The following is a 13,287-nucleotide window of genomic DNA, read 5'->3' on the forward strand; positions in this document are numbered from 1 at the left end:
AATTCCCCTCTCCACCCTCTCCACTTCCCCTCTCCACTGTTCCTCTCCCCTCTCCTCTCCCATTACCCTCTCCACTTCCCATCCCCCTTTCTACTCTTCCTCTGAAACGCGGGCTAGACCAACGTCACCTAGACAAACTAAGTTTGTCTAGGTGGCGTTGGCTAGACATGCCGAAAGTCTCTCCTGCGCAACGCCACGATGAGCTCGAGCGCATGCGCGTCCCCTCCCCTTCTCTCTCCTCTCCAACGCTGCCCCCTCTCGCCCGCCTGTCGACCGCGTTCCCCGCGCGCCCTGTGAGAATTAACGGCCAGGCTATATGGAAGATACGACGCGAGGTCGGTAGCATGCCCAACGAACGCCAACGGAACGCGATCGTACAAGTGCTCCGGCTTCGCATCGCCTCATGGTCCCCTTTAGCAGGAGATGGTGTATTCGCCTTCGCTGTGCAGTCGCCGTCTGACAGTGCGCTGGTGCCGCTTGATAGCGCCTCTGACTGGCGTTTGCAGGTGGGTAACGCCATGGAGAAGGAGAGCGCAAATGCTGCTCAACAGCGCAGAAGAACCGAGAAGCTTATGTCATCCAATCCCGAAGTAGTTGACTGGCAATTAGCGCTTCAGCGTAAGAAGAATGAACAGAGGAACGCTAAACGTGCTGCGCAAAGCTAAACGTGCTGCGGAAATCTGGAAAGCTCAGAATAATCAGCTGAACCTTTGCTAACGCTACGTATATCCTGGCATAGCCGAGCTAAGCCACTGCAAATTTTTTGCTAGATGCTAGACAAGCTTGACAGAACACACAATTTACCTGGACGTAAACGCAAGAAGATCGATAGAGAAGGAGATCCAACAAAAACTATCAGAGAACCCACTGCATATTGGTGCTGCAGTGCACGCGAATCACGAATCGATTAAAGTGATGCGCGTTGTTGAACGATCGCTTGTCATCAGTCCTCCTTCCTCAGGTAACGAATCGCACTTACATCTGGTCGACATTCCTACGCTTCCTCTATTCTTTGTACCCACCTGGGTAGTTCATTAGCGATCAGATTTTGCTCCTGAAAAGAAGCTTGTGGGTTCGATTTGATGCACTGACAGCTGCACCTTTATGAAGGCAGGGACCAAATCCCATAAACGGCGAGTTTTTATCGTCCACTTCAATTGGCTTGCTCCTCATTTCATAATTAATATACCTCAATTAAAACAAAAATAGCTCCACCTCTCTTCCACCAATGTTTTCCCGGGCTTCATTGTCTGTTTGGCTCTTTAGAATAGCACCTGAAGAAAAACCTTTGATGCTGCCAGAGGAACGAAAATGAAACTCGCCATTTGATTTTTCTGTTACATAAAATTAGTTAAGCTCGTAATTACTTCATCATCGCAGTTACTGTCAAGATGAACCGCAGGTGCGGCCCAATTGCAGGTATTCCAGGTAATTCTAAATATTAAATATTTCATAGCTATACGGCAGCTGCTAGTGCAAAAGCCGGTAAAATTGCGACGTGGCAATCTGTCTATCATCTATATTCTTGACCCTTCACACTCCATCTCCTTCAACAGTCCTTTCGATCAGTTTGAGCCTATTTTGCTTTATGCGGCCGGATATTTTTTTTTAAAGTTAATTTATGAAAGGCACAATATGACACCCAAGTGTCTACAAAGGCATTGCTATGTGTCATAAGAAAAAGCATTGCGTAACAAGGTTCGACCGTGAGATACCGTGTACTGGTGGGAGGAGGAGGTAAAGGAAGGAAGGAAGGAAAACGGGAGGGAGGAAAGACAGGGATGTTAACCAGTTTGGCATAACCGGTATGCTACCCTGTACAGGGGGAAGGGATGGGGGAGATTGAAAGAAGAGTAAAGAAAGAGAGAGGGGAACACACACGCACACACATAACTTCACAGCGCAGAGCGGCAGTCTTGTATGGTATGCGGCATCATTAAAAAGTCTACAGCCGCTCGTGTAAGTCTTGTTGTCCTTAGGAATTTGAGCAATGCCTTGGTTGCATGAATTCTCAATGACTTAGTCAGGATGACATTGTAGAATTGTTTCTAGTGTCAACGGTCTGTTGTGAAGACGAGCGAGAGCAAATATGAGGGATCGTCTCTGCGCATCGTAGCGAGGACAGTCGCAGAAGATATGCTGCAAGGTCTCCTCGGTGCCGCAGGCGTCGCAAAGAGCGTTGTCGGCCATCCCTATTCGAAACGAATATGACTTCGTGAAAGCCACTCTTAGCCACAAGCGGCATAGCAGAGTGGCCTCTCTCCGGCGGAGTCCAGATGGTAGTTGAAGTCGCCACAACTCGTTGAGGTGGTGTTGCCGATAGTTCTGGCTTCTTGAGGCATTCATTGTTGAGTGCGAAATATTCTTGGCGATCCTTTGAAGCATGGCAGCAGCATCAGACCTTGAAAGGGGTATAGCCTCTTCCTTGTCGCCTTGCAAAGCTGACCGAGCAGCATTATCGGCATGTTCGTTGCCAAGCACGCCGAGGAGGAGGTAAAGCGTTGTTTGCTGCTAGTGGACCTAGCCTTGCAAACACTGAAGGCAACAGCCAACGTTTATGTCTTTGTGTATGACACTTTTATTCACGATGTGACGCCTCGACTTAGGATGACTGTGGCCATAAAACTGTCTGCTGTTTTTCCGTGCATTCCTTACTTCTTTTTTTGCACGCATATTATATCCCGGTTTCCTTTCTGCACTACAGGTAACCAAGCTGAGTTGTATTCTGGTTAAACACATGTTATATCGTTTAACTGTAATCTTTCCCTCACTTAAAATGAACAAAGTGGTTAATAGCCATCACTCACCGTGCACCCTGAGCTGCGCCGTGTAGTTGACCGTGGCCGCAGAGCTTGAGGCTAAGCACTTGTAGCTACCGTCGTGGCTCGGACTGAGGCTGTCGATGGCCAGTGCCACCGAGAAAGGGTCGAGCACGTGGACCTCGATGTCGGGACCGGACTTGATGGACTGCCGTCTCGCAGCCACGTGATGCGGACGGTTGGGTCGCCACGAGCGATGTTGCAGTAGACTCGAGTGCGCAAGCCCTCGTACAGTTCTCGTCGAAGGCAAATCGCTCTATCAGAGGAGGTCACTGGATTGTGCAGAGAGAATTCAATGGAAGATAAGCAAGATCATTAATTAGGCGAATTGGAAACGTTCATCTTGGAAACGGCTCAAGCCCTACTCCACAGGGAGTGCAGACAAGCGCAGACATGACATCACAGTATAATTTGACATTACAGACATTACAGGTGTCAAAGGCATTAAGGGCATTACAGGTAAGACTTGCATCACGTTCATCGCGAGGATCCTGTTTGGCGCATTCAAATACTTCCAAGACGATATTAAACACATATCTACCACTGCCAAACAATGTCGCTCACAGGATAGGCCCGCGGTACCTCTACGTAGATAATGGGATCTGGGTTCGGATCCCACCAGTGGTTAGTCAGTGGCTGGATCGCTTCCATCACTTTCGTTTCGATTAGTTTTCGTTGTTATGTCGTTAACTATCAATTAAAGCCGCAGTAAATTTCTGTACGCTTTGCCTCATTATCTGTTGGTTTGACATGTTTGTGGTAAATAACGTTTAGGCTCCTCGGTTCATCTTCGCGTGCATGGAACTTGCTGTCGTAGAAAAATAATAAAAGTAACACTTCACCTGTATACACAGGTACAAACCAGCACAAGGGAATTGTAGTACACAAGCAGTCATTTTGGCGAAATGAATTTCTTCCGGCATGTTTCGGGAAGTATGCACACTTTTCTTGGTATTGATTTCCGTGGTGGATGCTAGTTTGTTCGATGGCCAGCGCACACACACACACACGCACACAGGCACATACACACACACACATACTCTCAACAATTTTTATAGACTATTTTACGCACGGGTTTCGGTGCCGCCATGCTGGGCTGTTAACCTTGCCGGGTTTTATCTTGAACAACTAAGCGAACAGTGTTACGGTGGGCTTATACGCACTGAAGACTGTTGGGTTGATGCATTCGGCGTCGCCTGACTTTATCAGTTTGCGTCAGATATACAAAAATAAGAAAACATTCACTTAACAGCTCATGATGGCGGCGCCCATATGCCTTACGTACCACGCCACGGTTGTCTAGTGGTTATGGCGCTCGACTGCTGACCCGAAGGACGCGAGATCGAATCCCGGCCGCGGCGGCTGCATTTTCGATGGAGGCGAAAATGTTTTAGGCCCGTGCACTTAGATTTAGGTGCACGTTAAAGAACCCTAGGTGGTCGAAATTTCCGGAGCCCTCCACTACGGCGTCTCTCATAATCTTATAGTGGTTTTGGGACGTTAAACCCCAGATGTTATTGTTATATGCCTTACGTAACATAGTCTATAAACCTAGTTGGAAGTGGTGCTCTGTACGGTACAGGCGTCACTGGAATTCATGTTTTCCACAACTGCCGTGTCCCGTAAATATTTCTGACTGGCTGCACGAAGACTTACTACGCTGCCAAACAGCAGTGTTAATCACAATGTTAAGTGCACTCGTAACTCGTACACTGCTGTCTAAATAAGGGCGCTGTGTGGTGTCATAAACGGTCACATTGCGAGCAAATTGCGCGCCAACGACTTTTCTTTCGCAACGTTCTACGAGCCCTTTACACAGTTGGGGCGTACTCTTAAGCAACAGATTCGCCATACCGATGAGCGCCTGTATCTCATTGGAGTAGAAAGACTCATTTAGGTCGAGGTAACCTTGGTATCTGCAAGCGAACGGCCAGACATTTGTGCACGCCTGTAGTTAATCATGCGTTGCCGCTTTTCTCGCAGCTATATAAATGCCCAATGTTTCGACAAGAAGGCATCGCACGAATAAGTGCGCCCGTTCCTTGCCTTCAGCATGAGCATGTACAATAAAATATCGCTGGAACGAACGTCAGTTAAACGAACGATTCAGTTGTACGAACTTTTTCTGAAATCCCCCGCTGAAGCACCAATGGACCCAATGCTAACGCGTTTCAGTTTAACGAAATTAGCGCAGAGCGAATTTCAGATCCTCGAACATTTTAAATGCGAAGCATTTCCTAGCGAACCTCACGCACTTTGGCCATTTCTATCTACGTATCTATCTATCTAGCCGCCAACGTCTGGGCGCTCTCCTGGCCGTCTCCACTACTTGTAATATACCAAAATTGGCATAGCAGGGGAGCAGTGTATGACGAACAGGATTCACTGGTCATGACATCAATAACGCAAAATACCTGTCGCGTACGTCGTGAAACTCTTGGTCACGTGTGGCACATACCCGTATATCAGAGTTCATGTTATGCGAATATGTGCCACAGGTGATACAGAGTCACAACCAACACAGTAACCGCGAACACACACATTGACACGCAAGGAAAGTGATAATAATAATAATTGTTGGGGTTTTATGTCCCAAAGCCACGATATGATTATGAGAGACGCCATAGCGAAGGGCTCCGGAAGTTTTGACCATCGAGTACTTTAACATGTACCGAGATCGCAGAGTACACGGGAATCTAGCATTTTGCCTTCATCGAAATGAGACCGCCGCAGCGGGGATCGAACCCGCGACCTTCGGTTCAGCAGCCGAGCACCGTAACCGCTACGCCACCGCGGCGGACAGAAGGAAAGTGAAGAAGCTGAAGACCGAACACCCATGGAAGACGCTCAACTACAATGCACTCATTCACGTCGTCCACAACGTGGACCACGTGGATTACGCATAAACCGGGGTCAATGCTTCCTACAATAAACCTGCTGAGAGAACCAGACCTCTCATCATTACCGGTGACTTCAGCATTGATTTATCAAGATCCAACAACGCTTGGTCCTTATACTGCATGAAAGACTGCTTGGATGTGGACAGGACATCAAAAGTTCTCGCTGGCACGTCCACGACAGGAGGCATAGTAGAATATTTCATCGTAAGAGGCATCCAGGATTTCGAACAGCTGCACTATACCTCGCACTTGACTACACGTAGACTCCTCATAACCGCGATCACGAACGGATCCGATTAACAAGTTCGGTCCAGCTGCTGGTGCTCACTGATCACAGTGATGAAGACCTTGTTAAAGAACTGTTGAGAAGCCCTTCTACACATACATGCGGGTTCGTGAAACGCGCGTGCGTTCTCCGCCATAAAGGACAAGTGTAAACATAACTGTAACAATGACTGTATCGTACGTGCAGTGCGCCTGCGCGTGCCACTCGGCTGTGAGTATATCTAGGGAAACTTTCCTGAATGAAGCTTAGTTGCGAGTAGCGCCTGTCCTGTGCATCTGTGTTCCTTCTTTGTCCTGTTCCGATTGGTGCTATCCAGTATTGAAGAATATAAGCACTTCATATCACCTTACCGCGTCCGGTGTTGGCACCGGCCATGTTGCTGTTAGCATCGTTACGCAACTGTAAACAACTGGTTATATAATACATATGCGACTCGTCAACATATGAGTGTACGTATACCACTTCCACATTTTGCTAGCGTCATTCCGTTGTATACGTTTCGCTCAATGTGAAAAATTACGCCGCAGTCACCATCGCACGCATGCTTCGCATGATATCGATTCCCACGGTACGTGGGATCTGCCGAATTTTTTTCTGACACCATCCTATGCCTCTCACGTGATACTGGTCAGAAATTGTCTGAAAGACTGGGCACAGGCAGCGCTTTGCGTTTTGAGGACCACGTCACCTGAGACTCTCGCGTTAAGACATGCGCCACTCTATCTACAGAAGAGATTGTAGCGTGCATCCTAACTCAGGAAAGAAGAAGAGGAGGAAGGAGTAGCCCTCGTAGACCAAGCACCAAGAATTTCAGCCAAAGAAGCACTAATGTACTTGGAAAAAGTGAAGCTCTTCGCGGCCCAGCAGAGTGTTATGCCGGAGAAGGTTTATGAGAGCTTGGACACAGTGACTCAATTCATGTCCATGGCAATCCTAAGTGCACAAATGCAGCAAAAGATTACTCGATTTTTCAAAACATGCTAAATAAGTATAAATTCGCATTCAAATAAGGAGCATTGTAAATAAAAGAGTTCTAAATTTCATTTCAAGAACTGCTGTTTTCTTTAGTTCCTAATAACAAGTTGTAACATGGCAAATGCTCATTTCAGTGAACTTTCAATTTAACGAACATTTCCCAGGGGTCCCTAGTAGTTCGTTGAAGTGAAGTTTCACTGTATAGTGTAAGGTACGCTCATTAATGTCTTGTCCGTAAAATGCCTTTTTCTTTGTCGATTTGCATAACTAAGCAGTAACGTACAGTCAGCAGCGTTCAAAAAGATCTACTCTTGGCATTTCAGAGAGCGGGGCTTACGAAGCGAAGTGTGCCCGCTAAATTAAATCTGAGCGATACGCGCTGCGCACGGCACTCTTATCCAGGAGGTTAGTTGGTCCTCTGTTCTCGGCTTCACGAGATCGACGCTCTTCCGCGCTAAATAAACGCCACTGCAGCGCAGCTTACACATAATCGCCGGCGAAATAGCCCCTCACCCGAGAGTCGGGACCTCATTTCGTTAGAGCGCCCCGAACAGTGGCGATGAATTAGAAACAGCTCACTGCCACTGCAACTCCACAATCCTTGTCTGATCTTTTAAATCCAATTTCAGCCTACACACTCAAGTATTGGCTCAACGGAAGCTGCGTGCCACTGCATGCATAAGAACACCATGCGCCGCCTTCCATCCCAATTTGTGTTCATCTCACTCTCCAGAATTGCACAATGATGCTGTTCGCAGAGATGTATTTTGTTAGAATGTATCGATGTCTTTTGTCTAGTAAGTTAATAACGTTTGGCGCCTTGACAATGGCAGTTCCCATCCTCCTGCAGTATGACGGGTGCGTGATTTTGTATTAGGCTTCGGTAATAATGTAAAACCACACAAAATAGCATTTATAGAGCGAAATGAACGCGTCACAACAACTTCATATTACGGATACTTGTAAGTTTTGTGACGAAAGACGGTTGATGAAAGGACAAGAGCAGACAAATGTGTAGAAATTGTTCAGAGCTAACACGATGACTGAAATATGCTTTGCACTTTTAATTTAGTGCTTCTTCTTTGCGTAAACGCCTACACGTAACAAGAAGGGCGTAAGCTGTGTCAGTGAAAGCGCTAGACGCAACACTGTAGATTACTCGTAGGCAAGAATTCTTTATGTGTAAAATACTTATATGCTCAGCCGCTGTGAAGAGGTCCATGACAACGTGGGAACTTTTTTAAGTCGGGAAAGTTACTGAATATTGTAATTTCTTAGAACAGCCGGCAACAACTCGCTTAGCTGGGCTAGAATTATGCTTTAAAGAGTCAATTTTCGAATATATGCATTTTCATAGCGGAAAGGAAAGCTTAGCGAAACCACATCAAAAAAATGATGGTATGCCGACCATGGCTAGCGAGCCGTACGGCTTCTAGTGTACGCGTACCGCGCTTTTAAAAGCAAACATTAGCAATTTTTCCAACGCGACTTCTTTTGTGATACGGAAGTGCGGTTAATATAGATTGTATGGCCAACGTCTAGTGACGCTTTAGACAGGACAGAGGTCTTACCACAAGTTCAGTGAAAATGCAGCAGCATAGGCGGAGTTAATTTATCTAGGTACTCAATTTTAAACGTAGGTTCAGCGCAAATGTAGGGAAATCGTTCACGGTACTGAAGTGACCTAAGCTTTGCGGATCACTAAATTTAGTCACATGTAACTGAACTGTGCACAGCTCACCTACTCAACCAGTTGTCGGAACAAAATAACATCATCAAGTGTTTTAGTAAACAACCGATTCAGAATGACAAATTATTTCGCGGAAGCAGTGGAACCCAACTACTGCCCATTTTTCCATTCGCTTCGTTGTAATCGCTAACGCCTAGCTTTAGCGGTGACGTGCAGGCCGGCACTGGCTTTCTGTCCTTCCTCGTTCTTTGCCTCGCTCGTGTACTTTCCTGCGTCCTGGACAGGGGTGGCTAGAACGAACAGGGTGCCATTGGCGAACACCTTCTGGCGGTGGTGGAAGGACAGCTTACGCCCGTCTAAAATAAACACAGAAGGACATATTGTTTAAGGAGATACGTCTAAAACGCAAAGGAATATAGGGTGAACGCTAAACAGAGGATAATCGTTAAGCATGGTAAGGGTCAACTTGCTGTATATACAAAGCAACAGAGGGAGAAGAGAAGAAGATGATAATGGAGCCAATCCGAATAACTGCAGAAGAAACAGTAAAGCGTCAGTAACGTAACATCTCTCCTCTCCTACTCTATTCTGTTCAATACAACACAATATGTTTGCCATTTAGACGCTTACGTGAACGTGAAATACCAAACTATAAGTAGTTTTCTTTAATCTTTGGCGATATTACCTTTCGGCACTCCTATTATGCATGCACCCTTGAACAATACATCAAGATGTTTTCACCATTTCTCACATAAGCGCTATGTAGATTACTTGTCACTAGCAGGCAGCTCCGTTCTCTACGCGCTTTTACTAATACTTCGACGTATGTCGTATTCGACTAGAAGACAAAAGTGCACACCCAGTCCACGAAAAACAAGTAGCGTAATCGATCTTTTTCTCCAGCAAGTGCCGTGCTCGGATCAGAGTGCAGCCCGGGGCTTACTCGGACTGCACCTCGTGCATAGCAACGGGATCAGAAGCTCCTACAAACGTTCCACGTCGGAGGGAAATACACGGCCGTAAACACTCGAATGAGACGTCTCACTGCAAGCAGGACCGAGATTTAACCAAGACGATCCCAGACACTTTCTATGATATGCCTCTTCCCCTCCTCCCCAGCATTTAAAGGTCGTACTATCTTCCTCCTCCGTGACCTTTTCCACAGCTCCTATTCTCCCACCTGTCTGCATGCTGTCCTGCGTGCTTGGATTTGCCTAGCACTTTTCTCTCATCGGATGCGGGTCACGTAGAGGTGCTTCTCAAACGAGACGGTGGAACAGCTAGCCCCGGTTTGTTTCGCTCCGTTTTTTCTTCATCTTTTTGGGGTTCTTTTGTCTCGGTATCGAAGGGGAGCTCGGTGTCCTTCCTGCCGCCCTTTCCCTTGCGCCCTTATAACTAACTTGATGGCACTGGCCCCTATTGATTTCGAAAGGGAGCTGTCGACTAGGGAAGGCCACATTTTCAGTTTATATGAGAGCAACGCCTTTAATCTCGCAGCACCCCCTCTTTTCCTCCCTCTCAGCAGTTGCCCGGGGAACGTAACGAGGGAAAACTTCCGGGGGGACCATCTTCCAATTTTGCACAGTTACCGCTCTCGAGGCCCGCAACGTGCGAAGACGTCTCGAACGCCAGATGCTCTCTTTTTTTTTTTCTGTAAATGACAAGGAGATATAAAAGAAAAAATAAAGAAATGGAAAGCTAATAACTGGCGCAATGCATACGAGGTGGGAGCGCGGGGGAACTCACGAGTGGCGGAAACGGGAGGCTCCGGTGGCAGCGCTTCTTCATTTGTCGACACCGCGACTTCGCTTCTCTGCTCTGAAGATCCGTATCCCCTCCCCCCTTTTGCATTCCCTCTCTTCGTGCTACAGCGCCGTTATGCTGCAAGTCGAAGTAAATGTGAACGCGAGTAACATGTCTCTCCAACGACTCTTTCGAAGGCTCCGCCGTTCTTCTGCTTCTTATGTCGAGCGATCCTTGTTAGCCGCCGGCGTTTTTCTTGCTTTTCATTTCAATTTCTCTCTGAAAAAGAGACGAGTGCTTCAATCGAGTTTATTAGCGATGGCCGCGCAGCTAATACTGCGACACACCCACCTTGCTTGCTAGCTTTTGTGCTTCTCGTAATCTGCCGGTGTGAGTGTGTTGCTCTACACGAACACATAAAACCGAAGGGATGAGAAAGGTAAGCTAAGCGATATCCGTCGCATTGTTTTGATTCAATCTTCATCAATTGTAGTTTTTTTTTTTACTTAGCTCTTTTTTTATGTTGAAATAGGAGGGGGGTGGCCACAAGTTTCCTGAGTAAGGTTTAACTTTCGTGCAATTTCGGGATTTAAGTAAGTTGTCCTTTCACCCTTCGTTACTTCCCGTTGGTACCAAATGGCGGCCATAAATTTAATCTGTCCCGGTAATAAGAATTTGACACCGGCCTTCCACACAAGATAAGAAAGAAGTACCTTAGGAGGAAATGTTTCCTTCCAATACCCGGATGATAGGATCAACGTTTCTATGGGAGGTGTGAAGGTGAAAATGGATGGGAAGAGTCTTACGTGTTTAAGCATCTACGCTGCCCTTGCGTGTGCTTTCAGGTATTAGTATTCAAAAGAGCAGAATTTAGTGCACTTAGATAAATAAGGGGAATTATGTAGGTAGAGCAGCAGCGGACACCGGGTTTTGTATCGTTTTTAAGCAATTCTTCCTTTCTTTCTTTCTTTGTTTCTTTCGTTCATTCTTTCTTTCTTGCTTGCTTGCTTGCTTTCTTTCCTTCCTTTCTTCTTTCTTTCTTTCTTTCTTTCCTTCTTTCTTTCTTTCCTCCCTTCTTTGCAGCCTTTCCTAAAAACTGTGAATAAAAAATTACGATCTCGACGCAAGTCATGCTTTTGTTTACAGGTCTTCGTACGCAGCGGTTATTTCTATTTAAATGCCTTTTGAAACCCCGTATTGAGTGAGAGTGTATTTAAACATTCGTAAACTACAAAACAGATATTTGAGGCACTGCTGAGTACCTTATGGGCCGCGTCACATTACATCTTTGTTAATGTTTGCAGCGAGATGACCGGCCGACTCAGCGGTACGTTTTTACTGTCTGCGCTGTTTATCCGAGAAATGTCTGTACTGTATAGACCAGTATATATTGCTCTCGACTGTAGTCGTGGCAGCTATCGGTGAAGCCCTCACGGGGTTGCCAAATCGATGACGAGGAATATGACAACAAACGCATGGCGAGCGAACACCGACAGTGTGCATGAAGATAATGGAAAGACTGATGCTACCGGGGTTGTTTATAGCGTTCTTCGTTTCAAGTGGCTCAGCCCCTGCAAATATAGATGTTCCCAAGGAGCAATGCAAATTTTGGTCTATAATAACATGCCATTAAGGTCCTTAGTCGCACTGGAAATAAGCGTCAGGGACTCAAGTTTCCGGGAATCAGTCGCTGTCACTCGCATAGTGAAGTTTTTATTAGTGTATCGCAACGGATGAACACACTGAGTCGCATTTACGTGAAAAGATCTGGACCCACTAAACTGCATGCTTCACATAAAAAAGACATGCCTATTTGCACCTCTCGCTCGTTGCTGGATTCAAAACTGCAGCTTCTTTTCTAGCATTCTATGGCGGTACGCCATCTTTTTTTTGCGTTTCTGAAAAGTATTTTGTTCCTTGATTCATTCTCGTTACAGCACGCCCATCGCGTGTGCCGATGCACTTTCTCCGTCCCCTTACTTCGCTACTGCATCAGTAGTCTGAATCAGCTTTAATATGCATACCTCTGACGGCGCCAATAGCCGCTGCACTATCCTATAAATGGTAGAAGAAACGAAAACAAAACAGAAAAAAGACACTTTTTGGCTAGTTCGTGGCTCATAAGACATGTTCAGAGTAAAATTATGCGTGCTCACAAGTTTAGTTTACTTTGAGTCTTTGCTACACATCGCAACGTCATGCGACGAAGCAGCAGTGACAAGTTATGCTGGGAAGATTGAAAGCTCAAGCGTCGCGAGGTAGGCGTAGCGCAGTACTACGCTAGGGACAGGGTGAAGAGAGAAATGAAGATGAAAGGAAAGGAGGTTATCCAAACGCAAGAATTTGGTTTGCTGCATTGCACTAGGGTGCAGAAATGGGGGCTTGGGGAGAGGACAAATTGAGCGACCGGGAGAGATAAAGAGGGAAGGCAGCGAGGCCAACCAAATGCAAGTATGTGGTTTGCTATTTATAGACACCATTTAGCGATGGGGGTGCGCACATCTCGGAGATGCTTCAGCTTGGCAAAGACTTGACTATCACCAGCGAGATGGCGCAAAAGGCTTACGGGTGCGCTTTAAGTGGTATTGCCCCGCCGTGTTTCGTCGCGCCGCATGCATGGATATAGGAGCCGGAGGGCGCCTGTACTTTGGCTTTATTTGCGGCATGATTTAGGTGTCCAGCGAGAAGCGAAGCAGGCTAGCGATTAGAAAGGCGATACGAACACGGTCCGATTACACTATTGCGTTCTTCTCTTGAAAGCGAAGCTCGAGCGTCCTCCAAGTTTTTTATCATGGCCGTTCATCGCCCTTCTCAGCTGAAGAACTTTCCAATTTTGTCCTTATGAAGGTTAGGATGTTTGCCTGGCTGGCGGCC

This window comes from Rhipicephalus sanguineus, chromosome 5 (assembly GCF_013339695.2).
Source record: "Rhipicephalus sanguineus isolate Rsan-2018 chromosome 5, BIME_Rsan_1.4, whole genome shotgun sequence".
Classification (NCBI taxonomy): domain Eukaryota; kingdom Metazoa; phylum Arthropoda; class Arachnida; order Ixodida; family Ixodidae; genus Rhipicephalus; species Rhipicephalus sanguineus.